Source organism: Tursiops truncatus, chromosome 13 (genome assembly GCF_011762595.2).
Source record: "Tursiops truncatus isolate mTurTru1 chromosome 13, mTurTru1.mat.Y, whole genome shotgun sequence".
NCBI classification, from domain to species: domain Eukaryota; kingdom Metazoa; phylum Chordata; class Mammalia; order Artiodactyla; family Delphinidae; genus Tursiops; species Tursiops truncatus.
In genome coordinates, this window is record NC_047046.1 from 25,759,662 (window position 1) to 25,774,368 (window position 14,707).

At 43.0% G+C, this 14,707-nt stretch overlaps 1 protein-coding gene and 1 non-coding gene across 2 annotated transcripts in view; one reads left to right on the plus strand and one right to left on the minus strand.

The window, feature by feature from the left end:
• The window catches only part of UBE2L3 (ubiquitin conjugating enzyme E2 L3), a 42,583-nt gene that overhangs the window by 10,595 nt on the left and 17,281 nt on the right, over positions 1-14,707 (minus strand). The window lies entirely within an intron of this gene.
• TRNAW-CCA (transfer RNA tryptophan (anticodon CCA)) lies at positions 4,042-4,114 on the plus strand. Its single transcript has one exon. It is a non-coding gene; the product is annotated as a tRNA-Trp (tRNA).

Genomic DNA, 14,707 nt, shown 5'->3' on the forward strand with positions numbered 1-14,707 from the left:
AAATGTTCTAAAATTGTGGTGATGGAGAAACAACTCTGCAAATATACTAACAGCCATTGAATAACTGTACACTTTAAATGCATGAAATGCAGGGTTTGTGACTCTCAATGAAACTGTTAAAAAGGAAATCAAAGCTAACTCAGAAACAGGGTTTTCGACTGAGGACAGTGTTGTCCCTCCTGGAGAGGTTTAGAAATGCCTGAGGTTGTCCCAATGACAAAGGTGGCTACTGGCATCTAATGAACAAGAAACAGAGACAACCCTGCACAAATAATCCACCTGCACACACCAAAATATAGTTTCCAAGGCTCTCTGAGAACTACAAATTCAATAACTTACAGAATGTTTGTGGGGCGCCTACTCTGTGTAACGCACAGTGCTAGGGACAGGAAGTGGGAGGGAAACAGATAAAGGTCTCTGCCTGAACCAGAACTCATTGAGACGACACCCACACCACCAGTTATAAAGCAGAATTAGCCCTCTGAGGAGCCCCAAAGAGAGGGGGGCTGGACCACAGCTGACCCCAACGGACTGTCCAGCCAACGGCTGCTCCCGCTGTCTCCTTGCTGGCAAAATCCCAGTTTTGTTTCCGTCCATGCTGCCCCCTCATTGTGAACCGGGGTAAATCCTGACTGGTCTACACCTGTCCCATCCAATATGGTGGCCACCAGCCCAAGCGCCTATTGTGTACTTGCAACAGGACTCTTCCGAATTTAGATGTGCTATAAGCGTAAAATACCACCTGGATTTGAGACTTTGTGCAAAAAAAAAAAAGAATAAACTATTTAGTTAACAATTATTTATATTGATTACATGTAGAAAATATTTTTGATATACTGTATTAAGTAAAATACTTACCAAAGTGAATTCCACTTGTTTAATTCCCTTCCTTCCTTCCTTCCTCCCTCCCTCCCTTCTTCCCTCCTTCCTTCCCTCCCTCCCTCCCTCCCTTCCTTCCTTCCTTTCTTCCTTCCTTCCATGTTAGTTCCCTGACCAGGGATCCAACCCACACCCTCCTCGGGCCTTCAGCAGTGAAAGCGCGGAGTCCCAACCACTGGACCGCCGGGGAATTCCCTAATTTTCATTTTTAATGGGAGTTCTGGAAAATTTAAAAGCACGGCTGTGGCTTGCAGTATACTCCTTTTGGACAGCACAGTCCATCATGGTACTGCCCACACCTCGGCCAGTGACAGACCAGGGGTGGCCACATGTCCTGGTTCTGGATAATGAGGAGGGGTCTGTGGTGGGCCCCTGGGATGGGCGTCTTTCTTTTTGGTCACACCAAACTACACACACACACACGTGTCACAGATGGAGAAGTCTGAATGGGGTTGGTGGACTGATCAGCGTCCACTTCCTGGTTACAGCACTGCACTACAGTTGCACAACAGGTGAAGGCTACTGGGGAATCTCTGTTATTTCCTACAATTGCATGAAAATCTACAGTTATCTCAAAATAAAAAGTTCAAGGAGAGAGAGAGAAAAGAAGAGACCGTCTCTTCCTTCCGGGAAACTGTGAAGCCCATGCAGGTCTGTGCTCTCCCCTCGCCGAGCCGCTGGATTGCCAGTCCAGAGCCCCTGCCCCAGGACTCTGTCAGGGGCAGCAACTTTCCCTTTTCAAAGCCACGCTAAGTGGGGGGTTTCCTTACTTGCAGTCAAAAGCGACCTCACTACTATGAATTGTGAGTGGAGGGAACAGAGAGGAGGGAGTGATTCACTGAGACCAGAGAATAGAGAGCGTCAGGAAGACGCAGGTGCAGGAGGATGACCAGTTGGAAGGGGTACACACGGCTTCACGAACAGAAGAGGAGGCCTCTCTCTCTGAAAGTTAACAAGCAGGTATTTACCTCAACAATTGTCAGCTTTGAGCAGCCCAGCCCCAGGACAGGGGAGCAAAAGCTCCTCGAAAGAGGCTGTGGCCCGAGCCCAGGTGGGGGAGCCAGGGCCTGTGAGGTGCTCAAAGAACCTGTGAGACGGAATGGCCTGCACGGAGGCAAAGGCAGTTACAGCTTCTGCAATGGGATGTGATCGGTGTACCTGAGGCTCATTCCCAAAAACACTCTGCTCAGCAGAACCTGGTGCGCGAGCCTCGGGGCTAGTGCAGAGGCCAGAGACACTGTGATGGCAGAGAGACTGCGTCCTCTCCCAACAGGCTGGTGGAGTGACCACCAGGGCGGTACGAGGCCTCTCCACAAAACTCAATTTCATTTTAAAAACAATTATTGACACAGCTTTGGAGATGCAAGGCCTCAGGAATACAAAGCTGACTCCCAAGTCTGTGCTTCTGAAGCCCAAAGGCAGAGAAATCCAGGGCAGTCTGACTACACACTGACAAGAGGCAGGCATTTACCAGCTCCTTTTACAAATGAGGGACAGAGGCACAGACAGAAGAAAGACACTGTCGTTGTTGAAACGTTGTCACGTGTGCATGTCTTACCTTCTCAATAAAAGGTAAAACCAGCAGCAGCACCCCTGTAAGTCCAGGGTGACAATGACATGGGTAGGGAGCAGCCCAGGCAAGAAAGGAACTCAACTGGGGATGAACACCCCCCACCAAAGAACTAAGCACTCAAATCATCAAGTTAGAAAAGAACAAAGAGGGACTTCCCTGGTGGCGCAGTGGTTAAGAATCTGCCTGCCAGTGCAGGGGACACGGGTTCGAGCCCAGATCCGGTAAGATGACACCTGCCACGGAGCAACTAAGCCCATGTGCCACAACTACTGAGCCTGTGCTCTAGAGACCGTGAGCCACAACTACTGAGCCCACGCACCACAACTACTGAACCTGCGTGCCTACAGCCCGTACTCCTCAACGAGAAGCCACCACAATAAGAAGCCTGCGTACTGCAACAAAGAGCAGCCCCCCGCTCACCGCAACTAGAGAAAGCCCACATGCAGCAACGAAGACCAATGCAGCCAAAAACAAATAAAATAAATAAATTTAAAAAAAGCAAAGAGCAAACAAATACCAAGGAAAACAAAAGACAAAACATAAAAGCAGAAATTACCATAAAAGCAAAAATTAGCAAATCAGAACACAGAAAAAAGAATGAAATTTCTACTTCTTGATACATGAAGTCAGTATAACCATCTATCAAAATCCACTAAACAGGGCTTCCCTAGTGGCACAGTGGTTGAGAGTCCGCCTGCCAATGCAGGGGACACGGGTTCGTGCCTTGGTCCGGGAAGATCCCACATGCCGTGGAGCAGCTGGGCCCGTGAGCCACGGCCGCTGAGCCTGCGCGTCCGGAGCCTGTGCTCCGCAACAGGAGAGGCCACAGCAGTGAGAGGCCCGCGTACCGCAAAAAAAAAAAAAAAAATCCACTAAACACAGAAAACACAATCCAATCTCACATATGACCACAGATGCAAGCACACTAAAGACTAGGAAATTTAATACACTGGAACATTTAAAAACAGTCCATTGTAATGAAGGGGGAATTAATCCAGAAAGCAATGAGGGGCTTAATTAACAGGCCACTTTGAAAACCCACACCACAAAACCTAATTGACAGTAATATGGCCTTTAATGAAATCCACTCATTCCTGATTAAAAGAGAAAAATTTAGGGTGTAACATCAGCAAAATGGCAAAGCAGGCAGCTCCAAACTCCCATCCTTCCATAGAAACAAACAAACAAAATACTGCAGAAACCGTCAGAACCAACGTTGTCAGAACTCTGGAAAACAGTCAAAGGTTTACAGCAACCTTTGGCTGTGAATGCAGAATCAAGAAAAAGGCAACTAGAACACAGTAGGAAAGCTTTGTGTCGACTTTACTTGCCCTTAGCCTGGCCGCTCCCTGGCTGGGAGACAGGCATCTTGAAGATGGGTGAATGATGGCCACCTCTGACTACCACGTGGGACCCAGGCCCTCCATTCCAGAGAAGCAGAGCAGACCTTAGTCACAAATTACTGTCTGTCTGTTCTAACCAGTCCAGGGCTACCCGGAGGGCTGACACAGGTGCTCTGTTTTGCCTCGCTCAGAACCCACAGAGCATGGGAAAAGCACAGGAACTGCTCAAGAAGACTGTAGGGGACTTCCCTGATGGTCCAGTGGTTAAGACTCAGCACTCCAAATGCAGGGGGCCCAGGTTCGATCCCTGGTCAGGGAACTAGATCCCGCACGCTGCAACTAAAGATCCTGTATGCTGCAACAAAGATCCCATGTGCTACAACTAAGACCCGGAGCAGCCAAATAAATAAATAAATAAAAGACTGTAAGGCCATGAAAAACTCACAGCTGCCTACAGCAAAGGATGGCAGGTGAGACACAACAGATTGCATAAAGCCAAGGAGGTAAACCCACAGAGAAACCCAGGGATATCAGGGCATTCAGAAGCACCCAGGTACACTGCGGAGCTGAGAAAGTCACACATATGCCTAGGACAGGATACACGCTAAGAAAAGAACTGAAAAGATCTGAAGCTTTCACCACCAGCTAACCATAGGCTCAAGGAAAGCAGGAAGTGAAGAAGGCAGAAATGTAACTGGCCTGGCTACATGTTCAAGAAGTACCCTAGCACAGAACCAATCTGCAAAGACGGAGAGACTTTTTTTAAGCTCCTGGCATTCAAGGAAATTTCAGTCAAAACACTGGTGGAACACAAGAGAAGCCTTTAACACTCAAGAACAGCAAATCCTGCAGGGAGGGGGAGAATCTGATTTACGCATTATAATATTCAAATGTCCAATTTTCAACAGCAACAACAAAATCACAAAGCATACAAAGAAACAGAAAAGTATGGCCCGTTTAAAGGATAAAAAAAAAAACTGACAAAAACTATTTCTGAATAAGCCCAGACATTAGACTTACCAGACAAAGAATTAAAATCAACTGTCTTAAAAATGCTCAAAGAGGGAATTCCCTGGCAGTCCAGTGATTGGAACTCGGCACTTTCACTGCCATGGGCCCGGATTTGATCCCTGGTTGGGGAACTAAGATCCTGCAAGCTGTGTGGCCAAAAAAACCAAAAAAAACCCCCAAAAAACAGTGCTCAAAGAGGTAAAAAAAATCATAGGCAAAAAACTAAACAAAACCAGGGACTTCCTTGGTGGTCCAGTGATAAAGAATCTGCCTTCCAATGCAGGGGATGTGGGTTCGATCCCTGGTTGGGGAACTAAGATCCCACATGCTGTGGGGCAACTAAGCCCGCACACAACTCCTGAGCCCACAAGCCTCAACTAGAGAGCCTGAGTGCTGCAAACTACAGAGCCCATGCACTACAACTAGAGAAGAGAAAACCCACACACCACAACTAGAGAGAAGCCCACTTACCACAACGAAGAGCCAGCACGCCACAACTAAGACCCGACACAGCCAAAAAAAAAAAAAAACAAAAAAACTGAACAAAGCCAGGAAAATAATGTCTAAACAAAATGAGAACACCAATAAAGACACAGAAATTATAGAAAGGGACTCAACAAAAATTCTGGAGAATAATACAATAACTGAAATGAAAAACTCACTAGAGCAATTCAGTAGTAGACTTGAGCAAGCAAAAGGAGTCAGCAAACTTGAAGTTAGGATAATTGAAATTATCCCATCTAAGGAGCAGAAAAATGAAGAAAAGTGAACAGAGCATAGGGACATATGGGACATCACCTAGCACACCAACACACATATTATGGGGGCCCACAAACGGATAAGGAGTAAAGGGGCAGAAAGAATATTTAAAAAAATAATGACCCCAAACATTCAAAATTCCATAAAAGATATGAATCTACACATCCAAGAAGCTCAATGAACTGCAAGCAGGATCAACTCAGAGAGATCATACCAAGATAGTCAAATCATCAAAGGACAAAGAGATAATCTTGAAAGCAGCAAGAGAAGTAACTTGAAAGCAGCAACAATTGATTTCTAACCAGAATGGAGGCCAGAAGGCAGTGGGAGGACACATTCAAGGTGCTAAAAGGAAAAGACTGTCAGCAAAAACTATCCTTCAAAAATGAAGGCGAGGGCTTCCCTGGTGGCGCAGTGGTTGAGAGTCCGCCTGCCGATGCAGGGGACACAGGTTCATGCCCCGGTCCTGGAAGATCCCACATGCCGCGGAGCGGCTAGGCCCGTGAGCCATGGCCACTGAGCCTGCGCGTCTGGAGTCTGTGCTCCGCAACGGGAGAGGCCACAATAGTGAGAGGCCCGCGTACCACAAAAAAAAAAAAAAAAATGAAGGCGAGGGACTTCCCTGGCAGTGCAGTGGTAGAATCCGCCTGTCAATGCAGGGGACACATGTTTGAGCCCTGGTCTGGGAATATCCCACATGCCTCAGAGCAACTAAGCCTGTATGCCACAACTACTGAGCCTGTGCTCTAGAGTCCGCGAGCCACAACTACTGAGCCCATGTGCCACAACTACTAAAGCCTGTGCACCTAGAGCCCTGCTCCACAAGAGAAGCCACCACAATGAGGAGCCCTAGCACCACAACGAGGAGTAGCCCCCACTCAATGCAACTAGAGAAAGCCCATGTGGAGCATCGAAGACCCAATGCAGCCAAAAATAAGTAAATAAATAAATAATTTTAAAAAAGAAAGAAGAAGAAGAAGGTGAGGGAGTTCCCTGGTGGTATAGTGGTTAAGACTCCACACTCCCACTGCAGGGGGAGCGGGTTCGAGCCCTGGTCAAGGAACTAAGATCCCAAATGCTGTGTGGCATGGTCAGAAAAAATTTAAAAATAATAAAAAAATTTTAAAAAATGAAGGCAAAATTAAGATATTCCCAGATAAAAAAATCTAAAAAAGAAAGAGGGAATGAATTCATCACTAGTAGATGTTCTGTAAAGGAAATACAAAAGGGAGTCTTCAGGCTAAATAAAAAGATACTAGACAGTAACTTGAAGCCATAAAAAGAAATAAAGAAAAATGGTTAAGAAACTATACAAGATAATATAAAACCCAACATTATTGGTTATTATACTTTGGGTTTGTAACTTCTCTTTGCGACAGTAACAATATGAGGGGTTGGGTAATGGAAATATATGGGACCAGAGTGTTTGTAACTACTGAAATTAAGTTGGTATTATTCAAACTAGGTTGTTAAAAGATTAAGATATTAATTGTAATCCCCAAGGTAACCTCTAAGAAAATAACTAACAGGCATACAGAAAAGAAAAGAAGAATGGAATCAAAATAATATGCTACAAAAAAATCAACTAAATACCCAAAAAAGGCAATAATGGAAGAATTTAGGAACAAAATGCATACATGACATCCAGAAAACAAATAGATAACAGAAGCAAATACTTTCTTGTCAGCAATTACTTGAAATGTGAATGGAATAAACTCTCCACTTAAAAGATGGAAATTGCCAGAATGGATAAGAAAACACAATCCATCCATATGCTGCCTATAAGAGATTCACTTTACATACAAAGACACAAAGAGGTTAGAAGTAAATGACGGAAAAAGTACAAGACACAAAGGACATTATATATTGGTAAAAGGTTCAATCCATCAAGAAGATATGACAATTATACACCTATACGCAACTAACAAATTATGAACCAAAACATATGAAGCAAAAATTGATGGCACTGAAGGGAGAAATATGTTATAAAATAATAGTTGGAGATTTCAATACCCCACTTTCAATAACAGAACAAGACAGAAGATCAACAAATATCTTTCTGACCACTATGGAATACAACTAGAAATCAATAATGGAAGGAAAGCTGGAAAACTCACAAGTATGAGGAAATTAAACATAAACAACCAATTGGTCAAAAAGGAAATCACATGGGAAATTAGAAAATACCTTGAGATGATAAACACAAGACATCAAAACTTAAGGATGCAGCAAAAGTAGTGCCCAGAGAAAAATTTACAGCTGTAAATGCCTACAACAAAAAACGAAGGATCTCAAATCAATAATCTAACTGAATACCTTAAAAAATGAGAAGAGAACAAACTGAACCCAAAACCAGAAGAAAGAAGTAAGTAATAACAATTACAGAGGAGATAAACAGTGCAGGAAAAAAATAGAGAAAAAAAAATCAATGAAAACAAGTTGGTTCTTTGAAGAGATCAACAGAAGTGACAAACTTTTAGCTAGACTAAGGAAAAAAGAGAGGAAATCCATATTACTAAAATCAGAAATGAAAGTGGGAACATTACATTTATTATAGAAATAGAAAGGGATTACAAGAGAATACTATGAACAGTTGTACACCAAAAAATTGGATAACCTAGATGAAATGGACAAATTCACAGAAACACACAACCTACCAAAACTGAATTGAGAAAAAATCTAAATAGACCTATAAGTAGTAAAGAAACTGAATCAGTAATCCAGTAATCAAAATCCTCTCAACAAAGTAAAGTTCTGAACTGGATGGCTTTTCTTGGTGAATGCTACCAAACATTAAAAAAATTAACACCAATCATTCTTGAACTCTTCCAAAAAATTGAAGAGGTGGGAACACTTTCTAACTCATTCTACAAGTCTAGCATAACCCTGATATCAGAGTCAAAGACACTATTAGAAAAGTATATGAATTTTGATGCAAAAATCCTCAACAAAATACTAACAAACTGAAATTCAGCAGCATATTAAAAGGATCGTACACCATGACCAAGTAGGATTTATCCCAGGTATGCAAGGATAGTTCAACATACAAAAATCAATCAATCAACACACCATGTGTGTGCAGAATAGAAAAGAATAGAATGAAGGAGGAAAAAAGATCATCTCAATTGATGCAGAAAAGCATCTGACAAAACCTAATACACTTTTGTGATGAAACACTCAATAAACTAGGAATAGAAAGAAATTTCAACATGAAAAAAGCCTACAGCCAACATGAAAAACCTACAGCCAACGTCACACTGAATGGTGAAAGTCTGAAAGCTTTTCTCCTAAAATTAGTAACAAGACAAGGATGCCAACATTTTTTATTTTTTGGCTGCACTACACAGCTTGCGGGATCTTAGCTCCCCAACCAAGGATCAAACTTGGACCCCGGTAGTGAAAGCCCCGAGTCCTAATCACTGGACTGCCACCAGGGAATTCCCAAGGATGCCCACTTTTTTTTTTTGGCTGCATCAGGTCTTAGTTCTGGCACGCGGGATCTTTTGTTGCAGCGCGTGGGCTCTTTAGTTTGTAGCACGCAGGCTCTCTAGTCGAGGTGCATGTGCTCAGTAGTTGTGGCACGCAGGCTTAGCTGCCCCGCAGCATGTGGGATCTTAGCTCCCCGACCAGGGATGGAACCTGCGTCCCCTGCATTGGAAGGCAGATTCTTTACCACTGGACCACCAGGGAAGTCCCAAGGATGCCTACTTTTGCCACTTATAGTCAATACAATATTTGGTAGTTCTAGCCAGGGCAATCAGGCAAGAAAAAGAAATAAAAGGCATCCAAATTGGAAAGGGAGAAACAAAACTACCTCTATTCAGAGATGAACTGATCTCATACATAGAAAACTAAAGATTATTCATACACAAACTGTTAGAAAAAATGAATTTAGCAACGTTCCTGGATACAAAATCAACACGCCAATATCAGTTACATTTCTGTACACTAACAGTGAACAACAATGAATCCGAAAAGGAAATAAAGGAAACAATTCCACTTACAGTAACACTGAAAAGAGTAAAATATCTAGGAATAAATTTAACCGAGGTAGCTGTTACAGACTGAATGTCTGTGTCCCCTCCGAATTCTTATATTGAAGCCCTAACCCCAGTGTGGCTAGAGAGTAAGGAAGTAATTAAGGTTAAATGATGTCACAGGGTAGAGTCCTGATCTGACAGCATTAGTATCCTAAAAAGAAGAGAGCTCCCAGGACTCCCCTGGTGGTCCAGTGGTTAAGACTCCATGCTTTCACTGCTGAGGGGACAGGTTCAATCCCTGGTCGGGGGACTAAGATCTTGCAGGCTGCGTGGTGCGGCCAAAATAAAAAAAAGAGAGCACCCTTGCTCTCTCTCCCCGTGCACTGAGAAAAGGCCACATGAGGACACAACAAGAAGGCTATGGAAGAGTCCTCATCAGAAACCAACCGAATTTTTTAAATGTTTGGTAGAATTCACCAAGAAAAGTCATCCAATTCAGAACTTTACTTTGTTGGGAGGTTTTTGATCATTGATTACTGCCAGACCTTGATCTGGGACTTCTGGCCTCCAGAACTGTGAGAAAACTGAATTCTGTTGTTTCAAGTGACCCAGGCTATGATTTTGTTTCGGTTTTGTTTTTTCATCCTGAGCTGAAAAATACAGAGGTGTAAAAGTTGTACACCAAAAATTACAAAACACTGCTGAAAGAAGTTAAAGAAAACCTAAATAAATGGAAAGACATCTTGGGTTCCTGGACTGCAAGTCTTGCTTTTGTAAAGATGACAATACTACCCAAAGTGATCTAAAGATTCAATATAATCTCTTTCAAAACCTCAATAATGTTTTTTTTTCAAATGGAAAAACCCATCCTAAGATTCATATGGGATCTCAAGGTGTTACTGAACCAAACTTAGGTCTGTTTGCCCATAATCAGTAAAACCAATCTACTGACACTGAGTTGTGGTGAAGGAAAGTGCAGGGTGCCAAACAAGGAGTCCAGGGCAGCTAGTGCTCAAAATACCCGAACTCCCCAATGGGTTTCAGGAAAGCATTTTTAAAGGTCAGGTGAGGGAGGGAAGTCCCAGGGTATGTAATCAGCTTGTGCACAATTCTGATTGGTTGATGGTGAGGTAACAGGGTAGTGTCACAGGGGTTAACATTATCAATCCTTAGGCACCAGTAGGTCTGGGAGCTACCTACTCATGGTCATCAAGTAGTTAATTTCTTCCATTTGGTGGTGGTTTTAGCAACTGTAAAACAACTCAAGAAATGTGCATCAGATACTTTTATCTACGTACTTCAGGGAGGAGCTAAAGGAGAGGATATGGGGGAGGGGTCTGCTCCGGGAAGGCCCCATAGGGTCCTGCCCAGTTACACAGGGCCCCTGAATAGTCAAAACAATCTTGAAAAAGATCACAGTTGGAGAACTCACATTTCCTGATTTCAAACACTTACTACAAAGCTACAGTAATCAAAACAGTGTGGTACTGGCATAAGGACAGACATTCAGACCAGCAGAACAGAACTGAGGGACATCCCTGGTGGCACAGTGGATAAGACTCCATGTTCCCAATGCAGGGGACCCGGGTTTGACCCCTGGTCAGGGAACTAGATACCACATGCATGCCGCAACTAAAGAGCCCGTGAGCCACAACTAAGGAGCCCTGGAGCCGCAACTAAGGAGCCCACCTGCCTCAACTAAAGGAGCCCTTGTGCCGCAACTAAGGAGCCTGCGAGCTGCAACTAAGAAGCCCACCTGCCTCAACTAAGACCCAGTGCAACCAAATAAATAATATAAAAAGGAACAGAATTGAGAGTCCAGAATTAAACCCTCACATATATGTTCTATTATTTTTTTTATTTTTACTGGCGTATAGTTGACTTACAATGTTGTGTTAGTTTCTGCTGTACAGCAAAGTGAATCAGTTATATGTATATCCACTCTTTTTTAGATTCTTTCCCCATACAGGCCATTACAGAGTACTGAGTAGAGTTCCCTGTGCTACACTGTAGGTCCTTATTAGTTTTCTAGCTCTATTAATTTTTGACAAGGATGCCAGAATCACTCAATGGGAAAAAGCAGTCTTTTCGACAAATGGTCCTGGGAAAATTGTACATCTACATGCAACAGAATGAAGTTGGACCCTTACCCTATACCATTTAAAAAAACTCAAAATGGAACAAAGAGCTAAGTTCAAGAGTTAACACTAAAAATTCTCAGAAGAAAACATAGGGCAAAACCTGCATGACCTTGGATTTGGCAATGGTTTCTCAAATATGACACTGAAAGCACAGGCAACAATAGAAAAAATAGGTAAAATGGACTTCATGAATATTAAAAACTTTGTGCATCAAAGGACACAGTCAAGAGAGTAAAAAGACAACCGAGTGGGAGAAAATATCTGCAAATTATATATCTAGTAAGGGTTTAATATGTAGAATATATAACGAACTCCTTTAACTCAAAGACAAAGAGACAAAAAACCCAACTCAGAATGTGTATAGCAGCTTTATTCAGAACTGCCAAAATCTGGAAGCAATCAAAATGTCCTTCAGGAGGTGAATGGATAAACAAACTGTGTACATTGAGACAACAGAATATTATTTGGTGCTAAAAAGAAATGAGCTATCAAAACACAACGAAATCTTAATTGCACATTACTAAACGAAAGAAGCCAATCTGAAAAGCTGCTGTATGATTCCAACCATACGACAGTCTTGAACGTCCAAACTATGAAGACAGTTAAAAAAAAAAAATCAGTACTTGCCAGGAGTGGGGAAGGATTGAACAGACAGAGCACATAGGATCTGAGGCAGTGAAACTACTCTATATGATACTCTAATGGTGGATACATGTCATTATACATTGTTCAAACTCACAGGATGTACAACACCAAGAGTGACTCCGATGTAAACTGTGCCCTTTAGGTGATTATGGTGTGCCAACATAGGTTCATCAGTTATAACAAATGCCCGGCTCTGGTGGGGGATGTTGATAATGGGGGAGACTATGTGGGGGAGGGGGGAAGGGGTATACCTGAAATATCTGTCCTTCCTCTTAGTTTTGCTGCAAACCTAACACTGCTCTTAAAAAAAAAGTCTTTAATGCAGGGTACACGGGTTCGAGCCCTCCAAGAAGATCCCACATGCCGCAGAGCAACTAAGCCCATGCGCCACAACTACTGAGCCTGTGCTCTAGAGCCTGCGAGCCACAACTACTGAGGCTGTGTGCCACAACCACTGAAGCCCACGCGCCTAGAGCCTATGCTCCACAACAAAGAGAAGCCACCACAATGAGAAGCTCACGCACTGCAATGAAGAGTAGCCCCCACTCTCCATAACTAGAGAAAGCCCGCGAGCAGCAATGAAGACCCAATGCAGCCAAAAATAAATACATAAATAAAATGTTTTTAAAAGGAGGGGGGGTTAAAGAACTTTAGACATTCCCCCAAAGATATACAAATGGCCAATAAAAACGTGAAACAATGTTCAACATCCTTAATCATGAGGAAAATGCAAATCGAAACCACCACTGAGATTCCAATTCACATCTACTAGAATGGTTATAACTTTAAAAAAAAAAAAAGGAAAATAATTGTTGGTGAGGATGTGGAAAAACTGGAATCCTTGTGCACTGCTGGTGGGAATGTAAGATGGTGCAGCCACTGCGGAAATCAGTCTGGCAGTTCCTCAAAGAGTTAAACACAGAGTTACCATGTGATTCAGCCAATTCCACTTCTACATATTACCCCGAAAAACTGAAGATGGGACTCAGGCAGATACCTGCATATCAGGGGTTAAGACTTCACACTCCCACTGCAGGGTGCATGGGTTCGATCCCTGAACAGGAAACTAAGATCCTGCATGCTGCAAGGCAAGGCCAAAAAAAAAAAAAAAAAAAAGGTGGTGTAGACATATAAAAGAAAATTATTTATCCATAAAAACGATGTTCTGATACATGGTATGATGTACATGAACCTTGAAAAAAATTATGCTGAGTGAAATAAGCCAGATAAAAAAGGACAATTTTTTTTTTTGTTTTGTGGTACGCGGGCCTCTCACTGTTGTGGCCACCCCGTTGCGGCTCCAGACGCACAGGCTCAGCGGCCATGGCTCATGGGCCTAGCCGCTCCGCGGCACGTGGGATCTTCCCGGACCAGGGCACGAACCCATGTCCCCTGCATCGGCAGGCGGACTCTCAACCACTGCGCCACCAGGGAAGCCCAGGACAAACTTTATATGATTCATTTATGTGAAATATCTACAATAAGCAAATTCATTGACATAGAGAGTAGATTAGGGAGTACTAGGGGTTGGGGGGTAGGAGAGCAGAGTGTTATTACTTCATGGCTACAGAATTTCTGTTTGAGTGATAAGTTTTGGAAATACAGTGATGATGGCTGCAAAACATTTTGACTGTAATTAATGTCACTGAATTGTACACTTAAAAAGTTCTGTAATGGCAAATTTTACGTCACATACATTTTACCACAATAAAAAAAATTGATGAAGCAAAATTTTTAAATTTTTTAAAAGAGAAACTTTAAAATTAGGAATTTTGAATAAACAAAATTTAAAAGAAAACACTAAGCTGAAAATTATTTGTCCCAGACACAAAGGATTAATACACAGAATTCCTGCAATTTGACAAACATACTAAAACCTTATTAGATAATAGACTGTAAAGACATAAACAGTCAATAAATAAGTAAAAAAACCTTCAACTGCAAAAACAAAATTTTAAATACAAATTACTATGGTCCGAATGTTTGTGTCCCTCCAAATTCCTATGTCAAAACCTACCGCCCTGGACTTCCCTGGTGGCACAGTGGCTAAGAGTCCGCCTGCTAATGCAGGGGACACGGGTTCAAGCCCTGGTCAGGAAGATCCCACATGCCACAAAGCAGCTAAGCCCGTGAGCCACAAATACTGAAGCCAGCACACCTAGGGCCCGTGCTCCACAACAAGAGAAGGCACCACAACGAGAAGCCCACGCACCACAACAAAGAGTAGCCCCCACTCACCACAAACAGAGAAAGCCTGCGTGCAGCAACGAAGACCCAACACAGCCAGAAAAACAAAAACAAAAACCTACCCCCCCCCCAAGGTGATGGTGTGGGGAGGTGGGGCCTCTGGGAGGGGATTAGACCACCAGGGCAGAG